We start from the raw sequence: 14,014 nt of genomic DNA on the forward strand, positions 1-14,014 counted from the left end.
TTCGTACGGCTTTGTTAAATTTGTCTGAGTTCGGGGTTTTTCTCCAAGTCTGTCGTCGCTTGCAGACACATTTTCAAAGTCTTATTTTTTGCTGGGTTCGACCAACTGCTAACCATGTCCGCCATACACTTGCACGGGCATCATTGGATCATGTGAATCCGTCTGCTTTTGTTACTATCCGAACATGTCTCTTTCCTGTCTTGAATTCCAATGGTTAACTAGGTTCTAATGTGGAAAGGCTTTAGGCTTGACTTTAGTTTGCCTTTCCTATTTGCTTTTTTGTGCTTATTTCGAAATCTTAATGAAGTTTTAATTTAAAAAAACAAACAGCTTGGACTCAAGTACCTAAGCCCATAACCCGAACAGGCCTGTATCAGATATCTTTGTATGAACCGAAATACCTCGTATCAAGTACAAGGCAGGATTTGTTGACCAAGTATATTTGTCTGTACGGCTGTAACTTTTAGATTGACCAGATCTCCCACTTCAAAGCGTCTGTTGTCAGTCCTTCCGTTGTTTGCTTGCTACTTTATCCAGTTTTGGGCTCCACTAAGATGAAACTTTAACAATTTGATTGCTGCCTAACGAGCTTGCAAGCTTCTATCTACACTTTCAAGCTTAGAATCACTAGGCAAATGTGACAGATACAATCGGGTTCGCTAACCATATACTATTTCAGCCGAGGAATGACCACCGCTCAACCATGGGAATCCATCTCGCCCATTCCTTAGCCCTTTCAGCAGTCATGAATCACAAATAAGTCTCCTAACACCGTTTTTACCAATTCAGTTTAACAATACGTGATATGTCCGTTGATGGTATGAAGTTGATTATGCAGTTGTAACCTCTAAGTCCGAGATTAGGGTATAATATCCGCCACATACCTATATGTAAAAATAAATGTCGATAATGGCAAGAAAAAAGAGAAAAATAGAACATATAGATTTTACGTGGAAACTCTTTTGAGGGAAAACCACAGGTAGAGGAGAAAAAAATTCACTATGTCGAATTCCAATAATTATAAGGAATATAGACTACGTCTATTTATAAGTTTAGAAAACTTCTATACGTATTCTTTTTGTGCAGCCTGTAACACTATATTCATACTTCACACAAATGATTGTTTAAGAAATTCCCAAATATCCAAGTACAAAAGTCTCAAAAAGCTTGATATGATAGAAGTAATTCATAGGTTTAATCCCTTACTAAAAAGATAGTAGTTTCTTAAGCTATTCATCAAAAGTGTCCAAAGATCCAATGCGTAATAGCTAGTGATCACCTCTCAATCTCAAAACCATCATGATAGAACAAGTTAGAAACAAACCTTTAACATTTGAAAAAATATTTGAAAATATAGGGTAAAATCATTCACCAACTATTCATCCACGAGTGTCACGAGGAGAGAAAAGATGCTTATAATAAGAATTGATGAGAGACAATAGGCTAATGATGAGACTCCTATGGGTTTGGCGTTATTAGTAAGGAGGATAGCATTCTAGGGGAGGCTTCAGTTGGCTAAGAGTGAAGGGTGTGGAAGATGTAATAGTAAATATACATGGGCATACTCATGATAAGGGGGAGTTGGTGGATAGTTCTATGGATTATGTTATGGATCATGATCAAATGTGGAGTGAAGATGTTCCTACACTACACCAAAACAGGCTTTTAGCGGCGTTTTTAGCGGCGTTTGGACAAAAAACGCCACTAAAAATCGAGCATTAGCGGAGTTTCTAGGAAAGCGCCGCTAAAAATTAGAATTAGCGGCGTTTTTCCAAAAAACGCCGCAAAAAGTCTAAGCCCAAAAAACACCGCAAAAAGTCTAAGCCCAACGACATCGTTTTGTACCTTTCAGATCTTTAGCCGCGTTTTTAAAAAAAGTGCCGCTAATGCTCAGATCTTTAGCGGCGTTTTTGAGAAAGCGCCGCTAATGCTCAGATCTTTAGCGGCGGTTTTGAGAAAGCGCCACTAATGCTTAGATCTTTAGCGGCGTTTTTGAAAAAGCGCCGCTAATGCTCAGATCTTTAGCGGCGTTTTTGAAAAAGCACCGCTAATGCTCAGGGCTTTAGCGGCGTTTTTGAAAAAGCGCCGCTAATGCTCAGATCTTTAGCGGCGTTTTTGAAAAAGCACCGCTAATGCTCAGGGCTTTAGCGGCGTTTTTGAAAAAGCGCCGCAAAAACATTTTATCTGCTATTTACTATTTAATTTATTTTTAATTGAATATTTGTTAAAAATGGATAAATTTGAAATAATGACACGTAAAAATAATTTAAAATAAAAAAACATAGAAACATATTTGTTAAAAATGAAGAAATTAAAATACTATTATTTAAAATAATTTTAAAATTTTTTGTGTACATGATTGATTGATTTTTAATTTACATATTAAATAATTTCAAATATAATTGTAAAAGATGCGATAATATTAATTTTAAAATATTTAATTTAATTATCATTATAGTTTAGGGTTTATTATATATGGTTTAGGGTATATATATGGTTAATTTAGGATTTAGGGTTGGTTTAAGAGTTGCAATTTTAAGGTTTATAAATTATGGAATTAGGGATTATGGATTAGGGATTCTGATTTAAGGGTTGTGATTTAAGGTTTATGGGTTAGGGGTTAGGGGTTAAGGGTTAGAGATTAAGAGTTAGGATTTAGGGTTTATAAATTTAGTGTTAGGTTAGGGTTTAGGGTTTAGATTAAATAGTGTATTTTAATTTATATATTAAATAATGTTTAGGGGTTAGGGGTTTGGGGTCGGGTTAGGGTTTATGATTTAGATTAATTAGTGTTTTTTAATTTCTATATTAAATATGGTTTAGAGGTTAGTGGTTTGGGATTTGGGGTTAAGAGTTAGTGATTTAGGGTTTAAAGATTCAGGGTCGAGTTAGGGTTTAAGGTTTAGATTAATTAGTATTTTTTAATTTATATATTAAATAAGTTCTTATATAATTGTAAAAGAGAAATAATAAATTGTAAAGATTATTAGTTTAAAATTGATATGCAATATACAATAATTGAATATAAAAAATTGTAAAATATGCGAGCTTTGGCGGCGTTTATAGCCAAAACGCCGCTAATATGATTTAGAATTTTTCAAAACGGTGTCGTTTCATTACAATAATTTAATTTATTAATGGCGTTTCTTCTGTAAACGCCGGAAAAGGTAACATTAGCGGTGTTTATGACTAAAAAATATTTAATTTAAACCATTTGATATATTTAAATATTAGATTTAAAAAAATTAATAAATAAAAAAATGTAACAAATTGAGACAGATAGGTAACTATCTATTTTTGATATATAGGACCAAATTATAACAAATAAAAATAAAATACAAAAACTAAAATCATTCGACATCGAACATCTAGCAAAATAATTATATTTTAGTTAGGAAGAAATATCTCTAATAAAATAGAGATTAGATCGGAAATGAACAATACAAAATCATAATTAACGTCTCAATCTTTAATAGAAATTTGATATGTGAGAGATTATTTGATAGTAAAATAATTTTACTTTAAACAAATAGCGCCATTTCATATAGCAAAACATTTAGCGGCGTTTTTATAAAAAACGCCACAAAAAATAATTTTACTTTAAAAATAGCCATTTTATATAGCAAAACATTTAGTGGCGTTTTCATAAAAACGCCGCAAAAAATAAATCAATTTATAAAAACAAAATAAATTTTTTTTAGCATAGTAAAACGGTACCATTTGATTCAAACTGAAATAATTTACCAAAAACGCCACAATAGATAAGTAATAGCGGCGTTTTCAGAAAACGCAAGGATAATTTCATTTTACGCAGTTTTATCCCAAAACTCCCCCCGAAATAATTTCATTTTCCCCCCTAAAATTGGCTTCTGTTTCAATTCAGACGTTCACCCAGACACACTCTCTCTTTCAGACGTTCAGCGCTCACTTTTTTTCTCTCGACGGTTCTCTCAACATCCCTAATCTTCAAAGCCTATCATATCCCTAACCCATTCCGCTTTTTATCTTCTTACTAGCGTTTACCATTGAAAAACACTCGCAATCTATCTTCACTCACCATGCTCGAGCTTTCCTCCACACTCTCAAGCCATGTTCGGTTCTTGCTGCAGTCCTTCACTTAAGCCATCGCTGACTCTGTTTTTCGAGAACTCTGCCAGGTTTTTTATTTTTGGGCTTTCACTATCTAATTTTCCTTACGAATGCCAATTCGATGGTTTTTTAGGTTACATTTGTATTGATTCGTATGGTCACTTAAAGAAAACCCTGGAATTATGCAAAACTTGACGTTAGATTTAATGTATTTGTTTAATAGAATTAGATTGAGTTACTTAAAGAAAACCCTAGAATTCGCTTGATCACGTTGTAACTCTTTTCTTTACTCGATTAGTTAGCTTGGTGCAGTTTGAGCTTTATTTTTTACTAATTTATTGCTTCCTTATCTACACTGAGTTAGGTGCGGTGTGATGGTTGTAAAGTTTGGGTGCATGCAGAGTGCGGCAAAATTTCCAGCCATCAAATTTTTTATTTCCCCAATCAAATCATATTTGCTTCTCCAGGTTCTGGGGGCCACTGATTATTACTGCCCTACTTTCAAAGTGAAGTTTATTATATTAAACATACTTTTGTTGACAAATGTTTAATATCAAAAGTATTTTCATTTATCATAATGATTACAACCAAAGTATTGAATTATCAGATTCAGAGAAGTGGCAGCCAAAAACTAAGTAAGTCTGTTCTATTTTGGAATCAGTAGTTGTCTATGTCAGTGTGTATGATTTACTTGTTTTATAAAATATATCTATGTGTATTTGAAAATTATTTAAGGATTCTGGCTGATTCTTTATTCTTCACCTCAATGTTTCTAATGATTTTAAAACCTTTGATGCAGATAAAAAACTAACAACAGTCAACTAGTTTTGCCTAACAAGGCTACTGTTCTCTGCTGTGGTGTTGAAGGCATATATTACCCAAGCCTCCACTCCTTTTTGGGATGTTTTTTTTGTAAAAGTCAGGTTTTATATTTTCAGTCTTTTTTTAATTTTAAATCAGGGTAAATTAAAAGTTATTTGGAGACAGTGTGCAACAATAAAATATATTAAAATTTAAGTTGAAATTTGTTCCAGATCTTCAACCGCGGGTAGTATATAATTTTTCCTTTTGATGAATACAATATTTCATTACAGGCCAAACTAATGTTTCGCAAGTTGAATAGATAATAGGATACATCTTACTCAAAATGTATATTTGCTTGCCTTAAGTTCATGCATGAGAATTTTTCTCTTTAATATATTTACGATGTCAAATTTGGATCAAGGAAATTGTATCTGTTTTGTTCTTGGTTTGATATGTATTTTGCATTATGAGTTCATTTTAGCTAAAATATGTCGACTCATCGGATTTTTGCAGGCAAACTTATCTGCTACTGGTGATGAAGCATGGAGGGACAAGGAAGCTGCTGTTTTGGCTCTTGGTGTAACCGCTAGAGGTTGCATCAATGGTCTTTATCCTCGTTTGTCTGAGGTAGTACTCGTTTAGTTTTTGAGACAGATTATGGAATGATGCATATAAAACATTCATCTGTTTTTGTTAAATCATGTTATGCTCCTAAATTGATCATTGTTGTTAAATATGTTTATGTGTGCAGATTGTGGCATCTCTAATTCCCCTTTTAGATCATAAGTTTACTCTCATAAGGAGTACTTCTTGTTGGACACTTTCTTAATTCAGCAAATACATTGTTCAGGTATGAATGAAAATTAGCCTCCCTTTATATGCTGTGTGGTTGTCAATACCTTTTTCTAATTTAGTAATGAATGATTAATAACCCCTTTGACCGACTATAGTTTATGTGTTTGCATCATATACCAATCATTTGTTGTTCTTGGTACATACCGCCGATAAACTTATTTTATCGGTTTCTTTGGCATTGGATTTTATGTTGAGAATTCTCATGTTTCATCCATTCGGGATAGTGGTAACAAAAAAGGCTATGAGCAATTTGACATGGTTTTTACGGCTTTCCTGCAAAGAATATCGGATACTAACAAGCTGGTACAAGGGGCTGCTTGTTCTGCTCTTGCAATATTTGAATAGGTTGTAAACTTGTTGTATGACCAGTTACATTTTTGGGATTTTTAAATTCTTACAAGTTTCAACCTTTGCCTTATACATTTACAGGAGGCTGCCGAAAAGTTGGCACCAATCAAACTAGGTATGTGTTTTCTTGGTTTTTTATATATATTCTTTTCTTTTGACAAAGAACTTGAGGTTTAATTAAATTTGACCAAGGACTTGGAGTTGAACTAATTTGATTCTTGTTTTTTATTTTATTGGCAAGAAAGATAAAATATTTTATTTATCAAATAATCTAAAAGATTTTGAATTCATGATTATTGAAATTGTTTCATTTGTTATCCTTTTTGCAATAGGAGGAACTGAGGTATCAACTATTTGCAGTTGTGAAACATTCCGGATTCAGACCTACTTCTGGACACTATGTTTGCTACATTCGAATAATTTATGGTATAACATTTTTCAGCTCATTAGATTGATTCAAACATCGGAATCCTCCAGCCCCCAACCACACAAAAGATATAAATGAATATACGCATATGTAGTAGGCACACTAGTATGGCTCGTCGTAATTTATGTTACTTTTATTGTATTCATTTTTGCTCTAATCATGTTATAATACTTTAGTTCAACTTTCACATTCATCACATTTTAGATTATTGCACTGATCTCTATATTAGCCAAGGGATAATTTTCAGTTTAAATCAGAACTTTTAGGTCAAGTCATCATGCTATTGCATTCTCCTTTCAGTTTAAATCAGAACTTTTGGGTCAAGTCATCATGCTATTGCATTCTCCTTTCAGTTTTATTAATTCTTTTCTATCCTTTAAAGTGATACGTTACATTTACATACTAATTTTGTGGTCTTCAGAAACTCAAAAACTCTCTTGTGGTGCCCCACCTAACGTCAACCAGATGAGATTTCAGCCTAATCTTGTCATATCTGGAGGTGAACCATATGTTGAAGATGGATGGAGAAATCTTAGAATTGGGAACACATATTTTAGTGTAAGTTCTCCACCTTTAATTGTATTTTACCTCAATCCAGACGATAGTGGATGTTAATATTCTCTCTTAACAAAACCCATAGTTACTTTTATTGTAAACATTTTGATGGTACTTAGAATAATAGTGCATAATGGTCATGTTCTCTCTTTTGTAGGTTACTTGTGTTGAAGAAAAAGCTGTGCTGTCTCTGGAAGCCTACATTTTGCTCTATGCTAAATAGGGTATACCTTGCTTTTCAATTGTAATAGAAGTGCAAAAACCTTGTGCAGACCCTGGAATTTCTGATTCTTCACCAAAGTCCTAGATGACATAGACTTTGCCTCCAATCTTGAGGTGGAAAAGAGTGCCAATTGCAGCGCCAATGAAACTAAAGATGTTTCTGATAGAGCTTCAACTCAATTCTCTTGCAATGTGTATAGTCATAGGCAGGTTCAACTAGTTAGTCTGTTTCTCATATGTATTATTTATTTTAGTTTTGATTCTAAATTTTTATTTTTACTTTAATTTTTACGACGACTTGAGTTCTAACTTTTGGATTCTAATTGTGTTATTAAGTTATTATTTTAAATTTTAAAACTAAATTCATTAATTTTTATATTTAGTTTTAAAGTTAAAATTTTCATAGAAAATTTAATTTAAATAATATTTTTTTATTTATCCTTAAAAGTATATTTAAAGTTCAAATTTAAAAAATAAAACATAATATATAATATTTATCATAAAAATAAATATTATTTGATTAAAATAAATTTTTTTAAGGTCATGGTTTTTAGCGGCGTTTATGGGAAAAGCGCTGCTAAAGGTCTTGGTCTATAGCGGCGTTTGTGGGAAAAGCGCCGCTAAAGGTCTTGGCCTTTAGCGGCGTTTGTGGGAAAAGCGCCGCTAAAGGTCTTGGCCTTTAGCGGCATTTTTAGAAAAAAACGCTGCTAAAGTTAGCGACGGGTTCTTTAGCGGCGTTTTTTCTGGCGCTTATCAAAGCGCCGCAAATACTTTTAGCGGCGCTCCTAAAAAAGCACCGCTAAAAGCCTGTTTTGGTGTAGTGCTAGTGTGAAGGGTCCAATTCCTTTATTGGGTGTTAATGGGTCTGAGCTACGGGATGTGGGTAATATTGTGATCCATAGCAATGGGTCGATGGGGAAACTGGTAGAGAATGAGGCTGCTAGGACGGTTGTGTCTCCTAGGAGTAGAAAGGATAATCTTGACATCTTTCCAAAACTACAATGAGACAAATAATGGAACATGAAGGTTTAGAAAGGTGAAGCTCCTAAAGGAATCGGAAGGGCAAGTTGCTAATAAAAAATAGAATAAAAAGTTATGGAAAGGTCATAAGTCTAAGGTTGATAAAAGTGAAGAGCAGAAGAAGGTTGAGAGTTGTCTTGTAGCTAATGCGTCACTTTAGATAGTGACTTCAGAAATCGAAAAAAAAAGTAATCTTAAAAAGGCAATGGAAACTTTGCAGTTTGGGAAGTTGTTGGGTATGCAAACGGATGGCAATGATGAACTAATTGTGAAGGATCTAGCTTGCATATTGGAAGCCAAAGTAATTTGGCGAGTATGTCCAGTGATTGAAGTTCCAATCTGGTTTGAGGAATGCCTTGCAGCTTGTTTTCCTTGAATCATTAAAGGTGTCTTTTAATAGTGAAGTTGTGAATTATAAAGAGGTTGATTCATAACGCAAGGATGAAATGATGTTATTTCAATTTTATGTGTCCATTGTTGGATAAAACACGTTAGCGAACAAATATATATAAATAAACAATTATTTATATAAAATAAAATAAAATAAAAAATTTGTATTTAAAATATCAAATGCAAAAAACCAATAAATAAGATTAGAAAACTAGAAATCAAATAAAGAATCAAATTTTACTAGATGTTGAGGCCTGTTTTACACAGTTTCCTTAAGACAAATTTGACTGCTCCTACTGTACTTGGAGAAACGTTGGTCGACTATCTCCCAAGATACAACAACACGATAATCGAAACAATAGCACCTCTACAGAGATCAACGAACAATCCTTACTTTCTTCTATCACCGAAACATTGAAAAATATTGAGAAGAAAAGAGAAGAATTTTCGAGAGCAAAATAAACTCTGTTTCAGAGAGTTTGTCATTGTAAAAAATTTTTTGAAGAATTCTTAGGCATTATAGGCATTCAATAAGGAGGAATTTTGGAAATATACATAATTAAAGATATAAAATCTGCATTAAATGAGTAATTAAATCAATCAAATTGATTTGAATCAAATAAATGAGGATATATGTCCTTTTTAAATCAGATTTTATATATATTTGCTGAGAAAAATAAATTTCATGTTGGGCTTAAAATATCCGTAGGCCCATTTTGGGCTCGACCGGTCTAGACATTTTGCATCGTCGCCCACATCATGTGGGTGCGCCCCAACCCCGATAGGTTTGAATTTGCACACCCCTGTGCGCGAGGCAAGGTTCCAAACTTAGCCATTCAATCACCCTTCAAGTGGGTTCTCATATATATACACATCTCACACTTGGTATTTAAACAATGTGAAATCTATGCTTTTCTTTTCCTCAACAAATATTCACAAGTAGCTTACTTTGAACATCAATTTCTCATTCATCACTCAACCATTTTGAGCATATGATATACCATTGTAAATGTTTCATGGAGTAGAATATAAAACCATAATTTTATGATTTAACTATTCACCTTTACCGATTGAGAATATGCCTCAAAATTTTCAAAAATTACAATTGTTTCCAACATCTATACATCTCATTGCCAAGATGAAGATGATGGAGTAAATTGCGAGGCAGGGTGATTGACGGGTCCTAACCAGGGGTGCTTAAGGAAGGTGGGTGTTGAAAGGTTATTAAATTGTTAGGATTGATGGAGTTTTATTGTGGTTGTTCTTCCTTATTTTCATGGATGCTTGGGTTTTGGCTTTCTTGGTATATTGTTGACTATCAATTGGATTCTGAGTTTTGAAGTGAAAACAATAATGGTAATTATGTGTTTTCATCAAGTGGTGAAAGCAACAACATAGCTAATGATGGTTTACTCGTAATGTCTCGTTAATGGGTATGGTGATCATTTAAAGGAAATTTTTTAGTGGATTTTTCAAGGAAAGGAAGGGAGTACTAGATTCCTATCTTTTAAGGTGGTAATTGGACATGTGGAGATAGAGAAGTGTGTTATTGTTTGTACAACTGGTAGAGGCGAAATGTTTTATAACTATTTTGAATTGTGTATTTTCCATTCAAGAGTGTAGGTTTAGCTTCTTAATCTAATCTGGTAATTTTGATGGCGATTAATGAAGAATTTTTCACTGCAGCAAAACAAGCTTTTAGTGGCTTTTTTTAGGCCGTTAAAACTATTTGCGGCCTTTCACAAGCGCCGCAAAAAATGCCGCTATAGACAATGCCGCTAAATTTTGCAGCGTTTATGTGAAAAAACGCCGCTAAAGAACATGACATTTAGCGACGCTTTACCCACAAACGCCGCTAAAGAACATGATCTTTAGCTGCGCTTTTATCACAAATGCAGCTAAAGAACATGATCTTTAGTGGCGCCTTACCTACAAACGCCACTAAAGATCATATTCTTTAGCGGTGCTTTTATCACAAACGCCGCTAAAGAAAATGATCTTTAACTGAGCTTTACATACAAGCGCAGCTAAAGATCATGTTCTTTAGCAGCGCTTTTATCACAAACGCTGCTAAAATAATTTACTGGAAAATGATTTACTGTTGTTTGGCAGATTTCCTAAAAATATTTTTCGAAAATGCTGTTTTTACATATATTAATAAATTTATATTTTAAATTGTATTTACATATATTGCAATGATTTATTTAATAAATTAAATTAAATATATAGTAATACTCAATTATTAAGCTAGAATATTAACCGTCATAAATTGAAAACAACCAAAGCCAAATAAATTATTTATAATTGTGTTATATAAAAATAAAAAAAAAGGACTGAATAATTATAAATTAGCTTCCAAACCACAATTAATACTAGAAATTAATAAAAAAACCGCTGGAAATGCTTGACTGTAACTGGAAGTTGGAGATGCTGGAGCCTCAAACTCGGCTACACTATCCCGATTTTCAGGTACATAGTCCTGCAAGAAATAGTGACAAGTAATTAAACAAATGAAGGCAACAAAACCAGTGACGAGTATCACCACCATCTTAGTTATGCGCAAGTAAAAAGGGTGACATAGTAAAATCATTAATGAGATGTCTTAGACAAGAGAGAACCTATGTAACACATATCTTTCTAATTTCTCCATGTCAACTCAAAAGTTGAAACAATATATTCAACCTCTGAATTTTAGTTTTTAAGCAACAATGTATGTTAAATTTGTAAATTCCGGGTTTTGCATGGTACACCAGCCCAGGAATTAGATGAAGTAAAAACGAAGGTACATGATTAGAAGATACATACAAGAACATCAAGAAGATTACAAATGCGGCCCATTTCATCAGCTATAAAAGGCAAATCATGTGTATATCTCCATTCACCATCGACAATGAACTTGTAATGGTATATGCCAGACGGAAGGACCAAAAGAACTGAGTGGTCCTTACCAGATCTCTGCCATGACATCTTCGTCTTGATATTCTCCTTCCATGTCATAATCATCATAATCTTCGACTTCCTATATTGAAAAAACATAATAATTAAAAGAAATTTTCTTTAACAAAAAAGAAGGTCCACATTCAATAAAAAATGACATATAAAAGAACAACTTAAATGAAGGATATCAAATTCCAGATCATGAAATAGATATAAAATATGCAAACAACAGCCCTTACGATTATCATTTTCTATAAAATTCCACATCATTAAATTGATATAAAATATGCAAGAAACATACTTATTTATTTCTTCTTTTGAGTAGACTTACTTCTCAGTCGTATCCCCGCATTGCCCAATCCAGAACCAATTAACAATTTTCCTTCTTATTGTATTGAATGAACTTGTCAAATAAAAAATGCAGGAAATTACCTTGTGTGAGCAAGCCAATCTCATTAGAAATTCCTTCTATTTCTTCCAAGGAAGACCAATTTACATAAGCTTGTCTGACCAAATCTTCAACATATGATTGAAATTGCAATTGCCATGCACAAAAAAATCATTATTAGACACTTGCAACAATATATATATTTGAACTTAAAATAAAACTTACTCTGTTGATACTACTTAGGGTTTGTATAGGATATGTAGTCCCATTAATCTCTGCTTTCACAAGTTGACAAATGGGGTTTAAGAAGACTCTGTAATTAGTGCCTTGAAAAACATAGTATTTATTTCCCATAACACAAGTTTTGGCATGCTTGATTGTGACATCCCACATTTTCTCAGACATTCCAGGCCCTAAAATCTGTTCAACATCATTGAAAAAAACCAGTTAACATTTAATGAATTTTTTTGTCAGATGGATCGATCCAATTCAAACAAGATTCATTGTATCAAATGTAAATTGTTACCTTTCTAAGCCAATCTTGTGTACTTGATCCAAACCACTAATTGATTTTCCCCGAAAAAGCTTTTTTCGCACTAAAAAAAAATCCTATTTTAATTGATAGGTGGTTTTGATGAAAGGATTGTCTTTGTTTCTTCGTTTCAAGCTATAAAGCTTCTAATTTGTTAATTTCATGTAAAAAAAACTGCAAGTTGGAAAGAAGTTGTGGTTTTGATAAAAGGATTGTCCTCCTTTCTTCATCTCATGCTATAAAGCGTCTACTTTGTTAATTGCAAACAGTTAACAATGTTAATGTTGGGAGCAAAAGCAATGAAATTTTGAAGAAAATTAACTACAAAATGGCTCTTTCTTCTTTTAATCTAGTTCAAGATCCTAACATTAAGCAATATTCAACTTGGATTAATTTGCCCCCACTAAGATCCATATTTAATATAAAAAATAAATAAAAATGTAGTTTTCTGACGAAAGTATTGCAATCAAAACTCATAAATTTCACAGATAATCGAAGAATGATAAATTCCATATCTTCAAATTAAAATAACCCAAAGAACAAGAAAAGACCATCAAAAAGGAATAAAGAAGAAAAAACCCTAATTTTTTTTTTGACAGAAACAGATTCGATTACACTAAAATCAAGCAATCTGAAAACGAATCTTTTAAAATCCGATTTATTATCAACCAAATCCGCTAACACTGATTTTGTCAATTCCATCAAATCGTTCATAACAAGAGATTCAAATCAAAAACAACCAAGAAAATAAACAATAAAACATAAATCGCGATTCATATATCTGGCAGAATCAGCACATAATACCTTCAATTTCGATAAAAGGTAAAAGAAAAAAAAACCCATCAATTTGTTGCAAATGTTAAACACCATTAAATAGAAGAAGAAAAGATAAATTGGAAAAAATAAAAAGAGGGAATGGAAATGTTACATTGATCGGAGAGAGGGTAAATAGAATTGATAGAAGAGATTGTGAAAAGGGATAGAAAATCGAGCAGAAATTTGGGGAAGAAAAGAGAAGAAAAGATAAGAGAATTCTGTTGAAAACTTCTTCAGTATTTTCGATAACCTCGCCCATGCAGCACATGCATATTTTAAGGAAATACAAAGCAAATGACGAGGACATAATTTGGTTACAATTAAAACGCCCCGTTTCACTAATACCCAAAACTCCCCGTTTCAATTAAACATAGCTTATTTTAACTAAGTCTTTCCCTGCTAACATTCGAGCCCGTAACAGTACTCCCTCCCACAAACACATCCTTGTCCTCAAGGATGAAAATGAGGAAATTTGGATTGAATTGCGGAGAGTGATTCCCAGGTAGCGTCCTTCGGAAAAGTGTTTGTCCATTCGATCAACACTTCTGTCAGTGCTTGGTTCCCTTTCTTAACCATTCTTCTGTCTAAAATACGAACGGGTTCTTTTTGCAAGGCACCTTGATCATCCATG

The 14,014-nt window shown here is 33.0% G+C and overlaps 1 long non-coding RNA gene and 1 other non-coding gene across 8 annotated transcripts; one reads left to right on the forward strand and one right to left on the reverse strand.

Moving 5' to 3' along the window:
* Window positions 1-3,797: 3,797 nt before the first annotated feature.
* On the forward strand, window positions 3,798-7,623 carry LOC107918328 (uncharacterized). 6 transcript variants are annotated; one of them, XR_005922798.1, is made up of 9 exons: window positions 3,834-4,157; window positions 4,454-4,724; window positions 4,889-5,012; window positions 5,407-5,520; window positions 5,645-5,743; window positions 6,178-6,211; window positions 6,429-6,522; window positions 6,945-7,081; window positions 7,236-7,623. It is a non-coding gene; the product is annotated as an uncharacterized protein (transcript). The 6 variants fall into 6 exon arrangements; XR_005922797.1 differs by having other exon boundaries at window positions 4,889-5,007; XR_005922799.1 differs by having other exon boundaries at window positions 3,831-4,157; window positions 4,889-5,520.
* Window positions 7,624-11,004: 3,381 nt separating this feature from the next.
* LOC121225050 (uncharacterized) lies at window positions 11,005-13,633 on the reverse strand. 2 transcript variants are annotated; one of them, XR_005922804.1, is made up of 6 exons: window positions 13,496-13,624; window positions 12,562-13,371; window positions 12,261-12,455; window positions 12,080-12,163; window positions 11,516-11,729; window positions 11,005-11,189 (listed from the first exon to the last, which is right to left on the reverse strand). It is a non-coding gene; the product is annotated as an uncharacterized lncRNA (long non-coding RNA). The 2 variants fall into 2 exon arrangements; XR_005922803.1 differs by having other exon boundaries at window positions 12,562-13,633.
* Window positions 13,634-14,014: the final 381 nt, after the last annotated feature.

This window comes from Gossypium hirsutum, chromosome D13 (genome assembly GCF_007990345.1).
Source record: "Gossypium hirsutum isolate 1008001.06 chromosome D13, Gossypium_hirsutum_v2.1, whole genome shotgun sequence".
Classification (NCBI taxonomy): domain Eukaryota; kingdom Viridiplantae; phylum Streptophyta; class Magnoliopsida; order Malvales; family Malvaceae; genus Gossypium; species Gossypium hirsutum.